The 17,809-nt window shown below is 43.9% G+C and overlaps 1 long non-coding RNA gene across 1 annotated transcript in view; it reads left to right on the top strand.

Annotated features, from left to right (window-relative positions):
* Positions 1 to 9,635: 9,635 nt before the first annotated feature.
* Positions 9,636 to 17,809, top strand: part of LOC128351345 (uncharacterized) — a 191,212-nt gene continuing 183,038 nt past the window's right edge. Inside the window, exons 1-2 of the long non-coding RNA XR_008319724.1 lie at positions 9,636 to 9,759; positions 11,111 to 11,168. This is a non-coding gene — a long non-coding RNA (uncharacterized LOC128351345). The remainder of the gene's footprint in view (positions 9,760 to 11,110; positions 11,169 to 17,809) is intronic.

Genomic DNA, 17,809 nt, shown 5'->3' on the forward strand with positions numbered 1-17,809 from the left:
GTGGGGTGGGGTGGTAGTGCCTCATGGGTGGAGGCTACCACCCCAATTTCAGGGGGATTGGACAAAGGGGTGATTTTTTGAGAATTTTTGAAGTTTTAGTGACTTTGGGGCAGTTTGGGGGTAGAAAGTGGATCTGCCCCAAAAGAGTGGGGTAGGGTGGTAGTGCATAATGGGTGGAGGCTACCACCCCAATTTCAGTGGGATTGGGCAGAGGCCTGATTTTTTTGGAATATCCCATGATATGCCCCCGAACTGCCCCAAAGTCACTAAAACTTCAAAAAATCCCCCTAAATCAACCATGAACCGAATCACCCGAATTTTTCATGTCCAAAATTCGGGTGATTCAGCTCGGGCCCGAAAAATATCGGGGGACATCAGGGGTGATTCGGTTCGGCCCCGAATCACCCGAAATTTCTCATTTCGGGCACAGATCGTTCTGTGCCCGAAAGTTTTTGCACATCCCTAGTGAGTAGCCCCCTGACCGGGAGGTGAAAAACTGCCTCTCAGCTCTGGGGATCTCCCCAGTATGCCCTGTGCACCTCCTTCTCCCCCTCCCCCACTGGCCTTTTCCCACTCTAAAAGGTTCCAGTTCATATAGGGTTAGGGTTAAGGTCATGACCCTGGCCACCCAGAGGTCTCTTGGGCATGCACAGCAACCTCCAAAATGGCTGCTGACATCAGAGAAAGAAAATGGGCTGAACCAGCCCTTTTTAGAGTGGGAGAAGGCCGGTGGGGGGAGGGGGAGATGGCAGAGATCCCTTGGCAGTGAGACTATTGTTTTTTAAGAAGAACCCCCAAACTGGCTCTGAGCTGGCTTGGGGTGGTGGTGGGGTTTCAGCTCCAGGTACAGCTGAACTGGGCCCAGTCCGGCTTGAGGGCGAGCCCTTGAGCCATCCTGGTTCAATGGCAAACTGGCTCAGCCTCAAGCTAATTCACAAAACCCTACCTGGCAATTCTCATGGGCAGCCAAGTCTGGTCTTAAGACTTGGCTGCTTAAGTCTGGGCTTGGCTTCTCATGAGAACAGCCTCAAAATCTCTAAGTATGTAACAAAATCAGGGAGAAAGGATTCCTGCAGACATCTCTCTGATGTGCTAATTTTTTACATAGGGAAAACATTCAAAAACAGGCCCCCTCCCTCTCTGCATTCTGAAGTGGCACCTCAGCTTGTCATCTTATGCTGAAGAATAACTTATTTCTACTTATAGAATGTAATGTAGAATAATTTGAAACAGGACGCCCAGAGTAGTAATATAATGGACCTCCACTGCACCTTTATATTTGTGCTTTTCTGTATAATGTATTTCAGTCAATAACAGGTGTTCTTTTTGATTACAGCTGAAATAGATTCTAGCATTTGACCTCAATTGTATATTACCAAAGCTGCATTATCCAGTGGTCTGGCACAGTAGCCTCGTCCAGTGGGTTAAAATAACAAAAAGATTCCAGTTTTAATTGAATTGCTACAGTTTCCTTTCAGGTTTAGAGGACTTCCAAATGCTTTGCTATTCCCAATTACCTGTAGTTTTATTCTGCCACTACTAACTGGAAAGAAACTTTAGAAGCATTTGAGGGTTTTTTATTTTTTCCTAAAATTTTGAATGAAGAAATAGAACTAACTGGCTTCCAGTTGGCTTGCAATCCCAAGGGATTTCGGGGAAAATATTAGAAATTTGTTTAAATATCACCTGCTTGCCCATTTATTTTGTGGGTTGGGTGGTAGGTAGCACCCATCATGCCCTACCACACAACCCATTTTGGTGTCCCGAGGAGCGACCCATATGGAACAATGGAGTGTTTTGTGTTTTCCCATTGTTCCCTATGGCCAAAACACTTGAAACATTTTGAGGTTTATTCCACTGTAATGACCTGGTTGACTGCTGCTTCGATGAAACATTTTAGCCATCTGCATTTTGTCTCAAGTGCAAAACAAGATGCAAAATCCATTCCATGCACATCCCTATTGTAAAGGCCTGGTCTTATTTTCTGGGGGGGAAATGTAAAGAGAGTCCCATGTGCCTGTTGGCTACTGTCACTTAAGAACATAAGAACAGTCCCACTGGATCAGGCCCAAGGCCTATCTAGTCCAGCATCCTGTTTCACAAAGTGGCCCCCAAGGTGCATCTGAGAAGCCCACAGGCAAGAGCTGAGGGTATGCCCTCTCTACTACTGTTGCTCCTCTGCAACTGGTATTTAGAGGAATCTTGCCTCTGAGGCCGCAGATGGCCTATAACCACCAGACTACATAAGAACAGATTGGGAACACTTCTTCCTCTTCTGCTGCTTCCATCTCTTTTGTCATCCGTTCCTCAACATAAGAGTTCTCTTTGTGTGTTTTAGTAGTGAGAGGAAGAGGGGGAGGAGAGGAGGAGGAGGAATTGGTTTCAACTACCATCATGGATATTCCCATAAACATAGGGAACAACTTTTTCCACTGGATCCTGGGACTGAAAAGTGTGTGTGTGTGTGTGTGTGTGTGTGTGTGTGTGTGTGTGTGTGTGTGAAGTGCTGTTAAGTCTGTATTGACTCTTAGCAACCACATAGATAAATTCTCTCCAGGATGATTTGTCTTCAACTTGGCCTTTACGGTCTCTCAGTGGTTCACTCGTTGCTGTCATAATTGAGTCTATCCAGCTTGTTGCTGATCATCCTCTTCTCTTTCCTTCAACCTTTCCCAACATTATGGATTTCACGAAGGAGCTGGGTTTTCGTATAATGTGTCCAAAGTATGATAGTTTGAGCTTGGTCATATGTGCCTTGAGTGAAAATTCTGGATTGATTTGTTCTGTGGTCCATGTGTTTGGTGTCCTGGCTGTCCATGGTATCCTCAAAAGCCTTCTCCAGCACAAAAGTTCAAAAGCGTCAATACTTTCTGTCTTGCTTCATCAAAGTCCACCTTTCACATCCATTGAGTGTCAAGGGGAAAACCATTGTCTAAACTATGGGTGTGCAATTCAGGTTTTTGGCGATTTGGTTCAGGACCCAAACCGAATCACTCCCATTCTGTTCTGTGCCGGAATATGGGCTACCCGAATCACCCCTGATTGGGTTCGGATTTGGAATAAATCTGAATCTGAATCGATTCAGGTAAAAAAAGGGTCCCAGGGGCAAAATAGTGGGGTGGGATGGTAGTGCCCAATGGGTGGAGGCTACCAACCAAATCTCAGGGGGATTGGTCAAAGGGCTGATTTTTGGTGAATTTTTGAAGTTTTAGTGTCTTTGGGGCAGATAGGGGGCATAACATGGTTTCTGGGTCAAAAGAGTGGGGTGGGGTGGTAGTGCCTAATGGTTGGAGGTTACCACCCCAATTGCAGAGGGATTGGGCAAAGGGCTGATTTTTGGTGAATTTCTGAAGTTTACACATCTTTAAGGTTTTCCCTCATGAAGGGTGTATTGCTTCATGTCGGGGGGAAAGGGGTGTCCTAGTGCCAGGTGGGGTTGGTGGTAGTGCTGGGTAGGGGCAAGGAAGCTACGTGAATTTTTTCAAAGGGTTTGTGCCCGAATATGGGCTACCCGAATCACCCCTGATTTGGTTCAGATTCGGATTAAATCCGAATCTGAATCAATTTGGGTAAAAAAACAGGTCCCAGGGGCAAAATAGTGGGGTTGAGTGGTAGTGACCAATGGGTGGAGGCTACCACCCCAATTGCAGAGGGATTGGGCAAAGGGCTGATTTTTGGTGAATTTCTGAAGTTTTAGTTTCTTTGGGGCATATAGGGGCATAATGTGGGATCTGTGCCAAAAGAAACACCCCTGATTTGGTTCGGATTTGGATTAAATCCGAATCCGAATCAATTTGGGTTAAAAAACGGGTCCCAGGGGCAAAATAGTGGGGTGGGGTGGTAGTGCCTAATGGGTGTAGGCTACCACCCCAATTGCAGAGAGATTGGGCAGAGGGCTGATTTTTGGTGAATTTCTGAAGTTTACGCATCTTTAAGGTTTTCTCCATGAAGGGTGTATTGCTTCACGTCGGGGGAAGGGGTGTCCTTGAGTAGGGTGGTGTTGGTGGTAGTGCCAGGTCGGGGCAAGGAAGCTACCTGAATTTTTTCAAAGGATTTGGGCAGAGGGCTGATTTGTGGTTAATTGTTGAGGTTTTCGCGTCTTTAAGGTTTTTCCTCATAATAAGTTATAATGGAGCTTTCAGCAGCCCCATAAGTGCACTTGGGGGGTGCTGGGGTGGCCCAGAGCGAGTGGTGGTGTAGTGCACATAGGGTGCCAACCACCCCCATGGGTTTCTAACCCATGGGGTACAGGTTTCTGTTGTTTCTGAGGTTTTCTGAGTGTGGATTCTATGATAGCAAATGAGATTTTCAACGAGACTTTCAAATTTTCAGATTCGAGCAGACGTCAAATCCAACCTTTTTGCATTGAAGTCAATGGGATGCAAAAAGTTGGGAAATTCAAATAGACGTCATAGCTCAAAACGGAGGGGGTGGGGAAGAAGGGAAAAAAATGGCGGTCTGAATCACCCAAATTTTCGGGCCTGAAGTTCGGGTGATTCGGCTCGTGCCTGAATTTTCTCGGATCTTTTCGTGGGTGATTCGGTTCGGCCCCGTATCACCTGAAAATCGCTGTTTCGGGCACAGATCGTTCTGTGCCTGAAACGTTTTGCACATCCCTAGTCTAAACGATTCTAATCTTTGTAGGTACAATGTGCATGTCACAGCATCTAAATATCCTTTCCAAGGCCTTTACTGCTGCCCTATTAAGTGCTAGTCTGCAGTGTATTTCTTGACTTCTGGATCCTTTACTGTTGATGGTTGATCCTAAAAGGCAGAAGCTATCCACCACTTCATTATCAAGTTTGAGGCTGGTTTCTGTACATTGTCATTAGTTTACTTTTCTTTACATTAACTCGTAGTCCCATTTTTTCACTGTTAAATGGTTGTCCATGAAATCTAAGTGATATTAGTCAGTCACTGGCCGCATTGTACCCAAGTACTGTCATTGCTATATCCTTCCTGACTATGAAAGCAACACTGTTCCTTCTTTGTTTTTTGTGTCTTGAGTAGTAAGCAGTATGATTTTCTGACTGAAAGTGTCTAATTCCAGTCCGTTTTAATTTGCTGATGCCCAAGATGTCAATCTATAGTTGATTCATTTTCATCATTCACTGTGTCAAGTTTTCCCATATTCATGCTTCTTACATTCCACATTCCCACTATAATTCTGTCTTTGCAGCTTTGGATTTTCTTTCCCCACATGGCAGCATTAGCCATTAGATGTCCAAAAGGCTTTAGCCTGACCATGTCATAAACACCATCAGTACTCTGAGAGACCCTCATCTCTTCCTCAGTAGCATCTGACCTGAGGGGCCCATCATCCGGCACTACATCAGCAATCATACTATCTTGTCTATCCATGTGGTTTTCTGGGTAAAAACTGAAAAGGGTTTCGTGAATCAAAATGTTATATATCTAAAAGTATACCCACAAAACACATTACAGTTTGCATTGTGTTTTCATTCCCAGTGTATTTCTGTGAGGTAGACCACTCTTGTTCACAGTTCATCGACAGACTGGGAGCAAATCAGGCCATTTAGTAGGCCTATGCACATTCAGAAAATTCAGATTTGGATTTGATCTGAGCTGACTTCAGCAATTTTGAATTTGGATTCTATGGGCTCTTGTGATGTCAGATAGGATTTGGAATTTGAATTCTGGCATAAATTCTGATTTTTTCCTCTATAATGGTCAATGGAGATTTATATATATATATATATATATATATATATATATATATATATATATATAACCAAATATCACCTGTTGTTACTAGACCTAGGGAAAGAGATATGGAGAAGGAAGTCCAGGCCCAATGTAGTGAATTTAAAGAGAATTGGTCAATTCCCTGGTTTTTTGTGAATTTTTGAGTTTTTTCTTTAAATATTTCTGAAAATGGTGACATCTGGCTTGTCTTCAAGCAAGAACGTTACAAAAAGTTCTTAAACTGAAGACCCTCTTTGGACCATCATTTTGCCAGCCAGCATGTGCAGTAATCTGTCCTTTGCTTTCATGAGAAGGGGTACAGCATGCCCCTTTTGCTCCCCCTTTTATATTTCCTGAATAGATGGGATTACAGTTATGAAATCTGACACACATGAAATCTACATTGACAAGACTCTGTGTTGTTTCTTCCAAGGCTATGGGTCCTTGGAACCCCTGATTTTTTTGGGGGGGGGATTAAAAATAGAAAAGGGGGTTAAAACTGGCTTGTTTCAAGCCAAAACTTTGCAAAATGTTCTGGATCTGAAGCCCTCCCTAGGACCATCATTCCACCCCCATGCAGAGGAATAAAGACATTCCTTTGATTTTATATTATATTAATGATATACTATATTATTAATTATATTATATTATATTATATTATATTATATTATATTATATTATATTATATTAATTTTTGTCTTTCCATTGCAGAAGCACACAGTCAGCACAAGTGAAAGTGCTTCGAATATTTCTGTTCTGGTGGTTAGAAAGAATTTATTACTTTCCTGTCTAGCCATTAAGGGATAAAAGGTGATATTTTTAAATGTCTCCATTCATTTCTATGGGAAAATTGTGCATTTTGCTAATTCTCAAGTATTTCTGAAATCAATTTCAATATTTAAGAATTAATTCCAACTTTACTGATTTGCTTTTCTAAAAAGAAAACAAGAATAACCAGGTCCAGTTTTTATCAATTTTACCCATTTGGGGCAATTTAAGATAAAATCCAAATTTTTGCACATGAATTTGCACTTGTCATCTATTTAGTACACAATATTTAAATCCAGGTTCAATATTTAAATATTCAACCCAGTGTTTAAATCCAGAGATAATATTTAAATCCAGGTTCATCTCTCTAGCCATTTCATAATACTAGGAATAGTAGTAACTTGCCTTCTAAGGTGATATATTGGCAAAGCAATGAAAGACTAAAGCAAAGCATTCTTCTTCCAGGAAAGTGCTTTAGAAATCCTTTGTAGTAATTTCCTCAGGATTTAGAAGACTTGGAAGCCTTGGAAGCCATGAGTTCTGCCTTGCCTTGTGGCAGAACTCACTGAGCATACATGTTTTGCTTTTATTTTCTTTCAACAATGCTGGTTTGTGAGGAAATCCTCAGTACATTGTTTGACAATCTCTAGGAATACAATCCTCCCTAAGCAATTTCTCCCTACCTTTTTATATATACATCATTTCAACAGCTGAAATGATCATTTCTCGATTATCACAAAAATCTCTCACAATGGCCTCCTGACAATTCTAAAAGCACTCTTGTCAATTGGAAATGCACACTCTACCAGCAGAGGAACTGCATAAGTATCCTTGCACCCGAAATATTCATTTTACTTTATCATCTGCTCACTGAGAGGCTGCCAAATCAAAACCAATCACATTTATTTAGTCGGAGAAGTGCTCCTTTACTCAGCCAGTTAAACCCGTTATAGTGGCAACTCGTTTGGAGTCAGGATGAGATTGCTTCCGTTCCCCTCTTCAAGGTCGCTTCTGTGAATGTGGGGGCTTGAGTTCATCTAAGAGAGTTTCCTTTCACTCTCTTATTGGATCATTTTGCAGCAAGACTGGGAGCATATCATTACTGATGGTGCTTGAGGAAAGGCCTGATTTTGAGCAAACCAGCTGTGTTTTGAAAGAAAGGGGATTGCAGCAATTCAGTTCCTACTGTCATGGCCAGGTGATATATTCAGCACACCTTGCCATGGTAAATTGCTAACAAGGACAGAAGCCTTCTACATAAGGGCCAATCTAGTGTAATTCAACAAGAGATGAAGAATGAGATAAGCAGGGTTAGCACACTGAAATTTTGAAGTGAAGGTTGAAGAAAATTTCTGGGGTCCTCCCAAGGAGAAATATCTAAGATTTTTCAAGGGAAGTGGAGGAGGCCTCTAAATACTAGTTGAGAGGAGCAACAGCAGGAGAGGGGGAATGCCTTCATCTCTTGCCTGTGGGCTTCTCAGAGGCATCACATGGGCCACTGTGGAAAACTGGATGCTGGATTAGGTAGGCCTTGGGTCTGATCCAGCAGGGCTTTTCATATGTTCTTAAGTTTCTATAAGACAAGTGTAATTTCACAGAAGATTTCTGCACAACCCTAGATACAAGCAGGTATAAAAGCTTATCTTTAGGGTCCCTCTGTCTGTCTGCAAGTTCCCTACATTCTATTCTACTATCCCCACATTCTGAGTTGATTTGAACAATAATTGCCCAACCAGCCTGCCCCACAAGACAAAGACATGAACTCATAGCACTGTATTTACCCAAATTGAAGATGACTCTGAATTTAAGATGACCCCTTTAAAAAGTAGAGGTTAAATACAGGTCATACCTGCATTTACTCAAAAGGAACAGGGCCCTGAATGTAAGTCAACCTCCCAATTTCTAGTATTAAAGAACAAGGGGAAAAACTAGTCTTGGATTCTGGTAAATTCAGTAAGTGTGCACTGCTACTCACCACAGTGCACCATTCCTCAACCAAGTGAGGTGGTTCTATTGAACTGCTCCTCTACAAGCAGACCAAACATTAATTTGAAGTTCTGGTGAACCAAGACACCACTCGATTAACAAAAGGCACACTTGCAGGAGACAGTGGCATAGGGAGACTCCCTGTGGCCCGGGAACAAAGTTGTTTTTGGGGCTCCCCACACACCCCAGCTCCAAAACCATGCCCTCTACTTTCCAGCCCCACCCTGCCATGCTTCCCCCTCTATTTACCTGTGGCGGTGGTGGAGGCTCCTCCCTAGCTGGCGTGCCGGCTTCTCTCATGCCTGTACGTGGGCCTCCCCATTGAGTATGGAGAGCATCACGTGCCATGATGTCATAGTACACAACACTCTTCCTACTCAATGAGGAGGCCAGCATGTAGGCACAAGAGAAGCTAGTGCAGTGGCCAGGGAATTGGGAGACCCACACGTGCATGCAGCCCGCAAGTGGTCTCACATGTTCGTTTTCTGAGATTCATGGGTGATTCTGGAGAAGGAAAGATGGCACACATGCACACTCACAACTGTGAGTTTTAAATGGGCTTTATTAAAGCTAATGATTACAAGTGTAGGTGATTATTTATTTATTTATTTATTTTATTTGTATGCCGCCCCTCCAAAATGGGTCAGGGCAATTAGGCATATAGGCAAGTAGTTATCCATTTCATTTTTCTATGATTGTAGTGCAGTGTTCAGTAACAGCTAAAAGCATTCCTAAAATCATTTTTCCCTTTCTCAAAATGCAGGCTGCTAGCTATGAAGGAGTTTTTGGCCTCACCAAGAAACAGACAGTCATGTTATCAGCCAGCTGTGGAATTCTTCTTCTGTGTGCAAGAGCACCTTATCTTGCTGTTACGTAGCAACAAGTCAAAATAATTCCCCAACCTGGCAATTCAATCAGTGTTTTCCCTTTAATTTGGCCTAATAATTTCTATGACAATTAATTCGTACCACTAATAAATACAAGGCATCTTTGACTCTTAACAGAAAAAGCATTTCTTTCTAACCCTTCTACTAAATGCTGAATAGTTTAATCAGTTTCATTTCTTTTGGAGCAAGTGGCTGAAGGCCTTTTGCTATCTCCTGATTGTTCCAAAACAATCCTAGAAGCTGTGTTGGCAGAGAGGAAAGAGCTAAAGTGGAGTTTTCAAGGAGGGAGGAAGACCGACAAGAGGAATGTCCATTAAAACAACTTAGGAAGGAGGACGGGGGAGACAGACACCGTTTCCAACCACCTGGCAAATAATGGCTGAAGCAGGGGCTTCGCTGGAGCTCAGGATAGGTAAGAGCAAAGATCCAGGGACAGAAGGGAAAGAGGTGGGGAGAAGGGGAAGAAACAGGTGTTTTAGAAGTGGTTCGTGAGGCATAGCTCTGGGCAATATTTACCAGTTTCCAAGTACGCTGGAACAAGATCTCCGCTGGCTTCTCTGGTGGGAGGGTGACTGGCTCTGGAGATGCAGGGAGGGGCTCCATGCTGCCTCTTCCATGAAGAAGCCCATGCCTACCCTTCCACCATGAAGGACTATCTGCAGCTTTTTATACCTTTTTGGCCACCTCTCTAAGTCAAAATAATCACCACATATTCGCAGAGTATCTCTTCTTTGATAAACAAATTTCCACCTGGGTCTCCGAATCCCTCTGTCTGTCTTCCAGGCAGGGAGCCAATCAGGAGCCTGGCTCTTTGTCTGATCAATCTCAAGATAGAGACACTTTTCTTTGTTTTATCAAGCCAGCCCTGGCTTGTGGTCATTTTAGTCTTGTTGATGTTCTTCAGCCCAGAGAAATATGTTAGAAGGACAGAGAATGTTACATAAGCGGGAAGGGGTCTCAGCATTATATGAATATAATATCCCTCATAATACAGTGTATAATTTCCTAAATCAGCTAGATATGATTATGCTTGACATGTCAAACTAGTTTTCATGACTAGTTTTTAGCACAGCAACAAACTATCCAAGGCTCTTTGCAAGGCGGTAAACAACTTCAAGGCTGGAAGCGAATTTGGGGGTGGGAATTCCCCTTCTTTCCCAGACTCTCAAGAATAGCATTTCTATTCACTGTCTTGGCTTAGAGGGGGAAAAAAAAAATCAAAGTCAGGCTTCAGCTTTCTGCCAAAACAACAATTCAGACATAGGCCTCAGTATAGCCTTTTGGCTTTTGGGGGTCTCAGAGCAGACTCTGGTTCTAAAAAGGGGTCCACCCACCTGTTCATATCACACACTGACCAGGGATGGGGGAGAAGCCTGTCCATATGCCACCACCAGCACCACCAAGGGTAAATGGGAAATGGCGGTGGGTGGGGTGGCTGTGCAGGGGTGCATGTGGCAGGGTGGTGGGGCCCTTGTGGGCCAGAATTTGGCTATGTATATAAAAGCTGTTGATGAAGGCCTATTTTGGACTATGCTGGACTATAGAAGCTCATACTGAAAAGGAACCACGGCCCAGAATCTGAACCAAATGAAGACAAATAAAGGGGAAATCTAACTTTTTGTTGTGTACAATGAAATACTCTAGGAGAGAGGCCATACATAGGCTAACTTTACTTGAAGAAAGGGCCTCCGAGCAAGAGAAAGGCACAGCTTTTGCCATGGAGTGCTTGAAGAAAAAGCAACTAACAAATCTTGGGATTACAGGTCTTGGAATGTATGTGAGGAGGAGACCGGAAGACCCATTCCATCTGTACCTTGTCAGGTTGGTATATGATTCCTGGTACTGTATCAGTAATGAAGATGGTATGGTAGCTGTTGGTAGCCGTTAATTGGGGGAGTAGACATTAACAAACCCTGTCAGAGAGAGAGAGGATTTTTGATAGTATCCAGGTTGCCATGATCAACACAGAATATTAGATTTCTAATAACTATGGAAAGTGGGGTGAGGGGCAAGACCCAAAGAGTCAATGAGAATCCTGGGCCCAACAGGTGAAAATCAATTAAGGATCTGATAGGAGAGACAAAACGTGAGGTTTGGCTTTGTGGATATAAAATGGAGAATCAGTAGGGAAATAGCAGATTTTCTCTCTTTGTTTCTATAAATTTTACCTTCCCTTCTTGCACATTTATCCTTTGTTTTCTCTCCTCTTGAACCTTCCCTCTCTCTATCCAGGATGCTTTATCTCTCAAAAACTATTTTCTTTCTCTTCTTTTCTCTCCTTCACAACAATAATTCTTATTAAATCTCAACTATTCTATCTTTCTCTAAACATATTTTTTTGTCTATGCAATCTATATTCTGATATACTCACCTATCCACTGAGGCTATTCTCACGACCAGCAATAATCAGGCTAGGAGAGCCTAGCCCGATTTTGGCTGGTCGTGTAAACCACCGGGCTCGCAGGCGAGCCCGGTAGTTTACAAGCAGCTAGCCTGCTTGAGAAGCCCTTCCCTTCGCCCAGGTTAGTGGAGCGAGTGCTCCGCTAACTGGGGTTAGCGGATCGTGTGCTGATGCAGCACAGTTCTGCACTGCGGCAACTCACAAGGAGAACCATGACTGGGAGGCTCAAACCCTGCATCCCGGCTCGGGGGTCTGTCCAGCATGCCCTGCGCACTTACGCAGGGCATGCTGGAGCTTCCGGGGGCCACGCAGCCCCCAAACTCCCAAGCCCCTGCCAGCTCTGTGACGGAGCTGGCGGTCGTGTGGGTGGCCGCTGTGGCCACTTGGAGCAGATTGACTACTTGTCTGCGGGGAGAGTGGGCTAAGCCCACTCTCCCCGCAAACCCCATTTCGGCGGCTCCCACTGATCGTGGGAACCACCTCATCGAGTAGCCAATTCTTTCTTTAGTTTGTTCTGATTTCTTTTGGAGAAGCTTGAAAACACCTCAGGCTGCTAGAAGGGTAAATATGGTTCCACTTAGGGGTATAGGTTAAGAGGTTTTGGTCCATTTAGTATATAAAAGGTTTAGGGGGACATTGGGGTGGATTTTATTGTTCACAACATCACTCTTAATAGAAGTTTCAAATGCCACACATTTTATGCTTCCTATAATGTTATAATTTGCTCATGCTTATATTTGGATGTATATTTAGCTATACATTTACCATTCTATATGCCACAAGTCTTTGAATAAAACTTTTAAGTTTTAAAAGGTGTGGTCAATGGGTTTGGGGTTTGGTCTTGCAAAAAGCCTATTGGGCAATAAAGGGACTGGTTTTTCAAAAGCAAATGTGTGAACTTCCAACTTGGTTCAGAGCATGGATGCTGGGGAAGAAACAATCAAAATTTCTCCCCAAGCCATTTCCCTAAATTTAACTCTCCCACCAAAGCTGTTATATTTTCACCAATGAAGCAAATAACAACTTTTGGAGGGGGAAAGCTAGATTAGGAACATGATAGAGAGGAAAGGGTTAAATCCTTCAACCTCATACATAAACAGATATGATAGGATAGAGCTTTGCAAATTACCATTGGACCTTCCAGTGTGATATTTGAGAATTACAACCACATTTCCCCCCTTCTGCAACATATGGCATATTTTAGTGGTTTTAAAATATCGGAATCCTTTTTACTTGCTGCAGTGGTTATACCATTATACTCGAAACTCTTTTTTACTTCCCTCAGAATGACTCAGATGCTTCTTCCAAGCAGGAACCTGAAAATTTGTCTTGAAATTTTACTTTAGGCAAATCATGGTTGCAACTATGATTTACTTTACCTTCTTTACCTTGTTCAAACAGATTGAAAAATGGCAGCTAAGAAGAAGTTAATCCTAGTCCTATGCATGTTTACTCAGACACTGAGGCTCTTCTCACGATTTTATTTATTTATTTATTTTAACATATTTTTATACTGCCCAAAACTTACATCTCTGGGTGGTTCTCATGATCAGTGAGAAGAGCTCCTCTGAGCTCTCTGGGGAGAGAAGGTTTGCCAGACCCTCCCCACAGATGATCACTCACCCTTCACTGGGCAAGCAGATCTCCTGCCCAGATGAGCGGTGGCTCTCCTGTGGTCCACCTGCGGCTCACCCAGCAACTCCAGAGGCCGGTTGCAGGGAAGCGCCTCACCCCCAGAGCCCCAATAATGCACCATGTGAGTACACAGTGCTTTACTGGGATCCCCCTCCCCCCAAGTGTGCCCACAGACACACAATCAATTGAATGCAGTTAAGGGAGTGCTCTCTCCCTTAACCGCATTTAACTGGGAGGCTACATAGGTGGGTTTGCCACCATGCAGCCACAGGATCAGCCACAATCCCAGTGGGTCACACGAGCATGCAAAACTGGGCTGTTCTCCCTTAGCCTGGTTTTGCACGCTTGTATGAATAGCCTCATTGATTCAAACTTACTTACTAAGGCTAAAGGATATGCTCACAACTGGGCAGGCACAGGGTGGGAGAAGGCAGGGTTTCACCTACCTTCCCCCCAGACTACTGTTGAATTTCTCTTTGGAACACTGCCACACCCATACTGGATCATGTACCCATCATGTGGGTACATGATCCAGGCTGCATGGAGATCTCATTCCTGGTGTTGCCCTCCCACATATCTCTACTTTTAAACTCTGCCTTTATCCAGGGTTTAAGGGAACAAGTGTGCCCTTAACCCTGGGGCCGGGGTCGTGTGTGTGCTCAGGCCAAAGGCAACCTGAGCATGTAGAGAGTCAGGCACCTAGAGCAACTGACTCATGGAGGAATCCCCCATGCTGCTTGCATGGAGCATTAAGGGATTCCTGGAAGCTAGGACTCATTTTCCAAGTCTCCATTCATCCGCACTGCTCAGAGCAGTGGGGATCGTGTGTGTGCACAAGCAGTGTGCCACACAGAAGAGGACTGCTAGTCCGGGCAGAATGTAGGTGAAACCCTGCCTTCCCCTCTTCCCGTCTTTTCTGCCCTCCATCATGCGCATAGCCTCACTTTCAAGCAACCGTGCATAAAATAGCAGCTAAAGCTGCTCAGGCATTCTTTTAAACTCATAAATAATCTTACAAAATGGGTTGACATGACATCCCAGAATCAATAGGTGCTATGTCTGCTGTTTGACTGTTCATCTCAGATTCCTAATTATTTTCCATTGGATGCAGATCAAAAATCACCTTTTAATGCATGTCAGATGATGTGGGCTTTCTCTTTTTAAATATGCTGTTAACCCTTATAGGTTAGAGGTGGATGGAAATAATAGCTGAAATGGACCACAAAATGAGTCAGGACGCTAGGTTGCCAGAACCTAAGGGGTATACTCGTGGGTCAAATGGGCCGTAACCCAAAGTTTGGCTTAAAAACAGAACCTGCAAATCTGAATAACAGTTATTTTCAGGGAGAAACTCACAAGGGTTATGTCAATGGCCAACACTAGAGTTCAATCATTCCACCATCAGAGTGTAGGCTGTCATTTTAGGACAATCAGGAAATACCCTGAATGTGGCTGAGAAGGCGGGGACCTTCCCACCCAGCCGCCAGCCTCCCAAATCTCAGGCCTGGGAATACTGCAGCCCATTTAGGGACTCTGAGCAGGCACAGATGGTAGGTTTGGCCCTAAATGGGCCACAGCATGACCAGGCCTGAGATTTGAGAGGCTGTTGGTGATTGGAGGAGCCCCTGCCACCTCCACCAAGCCATCCAATTTCCCACCATCCCCTCCACACCATTCGCTGGATTTTAAGGAATATACGGCACTTTGCCTTGCTCCCCTGCCACTGCTGCTGCCATCCCATTGGCTCCACCCTCGGCTTGATATTAAAGGAACATACTGCATTTTTTTCTCGCCCCCTGCCATCCCATTCCCATCACCGCTACAGTCATTGACTTTTTAAAAAAGTTATTTACTATATACTACATTCCACCACCACCACCACAATTACTCTTGCCAAAGCCCTTTACTTGTAAAGGGGAATTCTTGCTGGATTCCCCTTTACAAGTATACCCTTCGAGCTAGCTCCTGAGCTGGCTCAGGTGGCTTGATGGCTGGACCGGACTGGGCTCCGGCTCAATTAAGCCCGAGCTGAGCCACCCAGTTCTGTTTGAATTTGGCTCAGATTCTAACTGAACCAGGAATAATAAAATAAATGATAATAAAATGATAAATAATAACAAAATAATAAATAATAATGACATCCGGATCCATGCACATCCCTAGAAGAAACCCTGAAATTTGCCGCATCTATCATTAAGTGTGAAATTGTTGTAAACCTGTCCCACTAATCTGAAGCTATAAATATCAGCTGCTGGAGAATGAACTAGACAGGGACAGAAGTCAAACAACAAAGCCAGGCAGTAAGCAGTTTCTTCAAACCATAGTCAGTCCGGGTTGTAATATCACCAGTCAGTCGAACAGAGTCCAAATTGTTATCCACAGAGTCCAAACCGCCCAAGGTCAAAACACAGGCACGGCAAACAGAAACACAGCCAAGTATCTCAGTGAAGAACAACATTGATGCCAGCACAGAGGCTTTGGCAAAGCTGGCTAATATAGGCTGAAACCATGTGCTGTTAATCATGGATCCCTGACTCAGCAGCCTTGCTTGTTAGTCTAGTCGTTCTGAGAGTGTGGTCCTTTATCTCCTGCTGTCTCTTTGAGTGACACCTCTCCACTGCTGAGACTGGCCGACCTTCTTCAATAGGAGCTGCCACGACAGGCTCTAACTCTTCTCCAGCCTCCCGTGGGCTGGTCCTGCTCTCCTCTGCAAGTTCTGGACTGTGCTCTCCCACATCTGCTGCTATCCCGTCCATCTCTTCCTCCTCCTTCTCCTCAGAGTCTGTCCACGTGCTCATGACAGAAATTTGATGCAACCATAATTTATTTGACTTGCATGATGTGCAGCCCTCCAATGGTGGAAGGAGGGTCTGTAAGAAGACTTCAGTGTCCCTGTGCTGAAGGCTTCTTTATGCAGCAGACCAAGTGCAGAAGGGGAGAGGGAAAGGGGAAAGTGAAGCTATTTTCATGTCAATCCCCTCAAAAAATTCCTGCTGGTTTGTATAAATATGTTCCTCAGGGTTGTGCAGCCCTCAGGAACATATTTCCACTGGTAGAAAGAGATCCCAGAGATCCCCTTCCCCCTCCGTCCCTGGTCCACTGTGTAGAGAAGCCTTTGGCCCAGGGACACTGTAGATGGCTGAGCAGAGAATCTGGCAAAGTGAGGCTATCTATGAGAGCTCAAACTTCTACCTCAGTGATGAGTTGCTCAGAATGAGGACCCAGGTCAGCACCTTTAGAAGTCTGGATAGAGAACCCTCTTGGTGTTCAGCTGATCACTTGATCTTTCAACCTTCTACCATGAGCTGAAATTATAAGGCAATGAGATTGATATTGATTGATAGATTGATTGATTTAAAATATTTATGCTCTGCCCCTCTAGGACAATATTTCTCAGGGCAGCTCACAACTATGGATGTGCACAAATCATTATTTTTGATTCAATTTGTACCCGAATCAAATCAGCCCCCCCCCCCCCAGTTTAGTTTTGGGTCTGAATCTGGCCAGCTAGCACAGGGGCAATTTGTTTCATCCACAAATCTCCCAAAACAGGTAGATTCAGGTACAAATCGCTTTGTACCCAAATCGATTCACACAGACAGCAGGTGCAGGCAGTGATTCTCTCAGCAACAGGAAGGGGGTGAAAAAAATTCTCTTCTCTTTTCCTCAATCAGGAAAGCAGGAACAAAAGGCAGAGAATCCACTCCAGGCAGCAGGCAGGCAAGGCAAAGCAAAGCAAAGCTCCTCTGGTTCTCTCTCTCTTCACCCACAAGGCAGAAAGGCAGAATGGTGGCTGCCTGCCTCCTTAAGTACATTTGAAAACCCCTCCTTTGAACTCCCCCCACCCTTGTCCCTTCTTTGACCCTTCCACTAGCCAATGCGGGATCAGTCACCCATGGCAACACAAGATTTGAATGGAAATGAGCCAATCTGGAACCAGGGGGGAATCACCAGCCAATCATTGCACACTGTAAGTCACCAATCTCAAGCTTAGGAGGGCAGGATTTTTATTTTTTTTTAAAAAAATTCCTGCCATAAAATGGAGACAGCAAGAGATCACCACAAAAATGGAGATCCGAATCTACAAATTTTTCAGGTCCAAAATCTGGGTGATTTGTTTTGGACCTGAATCTGGCGAGCTAGCACAGGGGCGATTTGTTTTGTCCACAAATCACAGAGAACAGGTAGATTTGGGTACAAATAATTTTATAGCCAAATCAATTTGCACATCCCTACTCACAACAGTATAAATAATATAAAATTTTAAACAACAAAACAAATAAAACAGCTTGGAATAAAATTAATTAAACCAAACACAATTAAAAATAAAAACCCAATTAATGAGATGAGGTCTGCAGTCTCTAACATTTGCAAGTATCAAGGTGGCACACAGGGAATTAAATGCCAGGGTCCCAACATCAAAATC

Source organism: Hemicordylus capensis, chromosome 3 (genome assembly GCF_027244095.1).
Source record: "Hemicordylus capensis ecotype Gifberg chromosome 3, rHemCap1.1.pri, whole genome shotgun sequence".
Lineage (NCBI taxonomy): Eukaryota > Metazoa > Chordata > Lepidosauria > Squamata > Cordylidae > Hemicordylus > Hemicordylus capensis.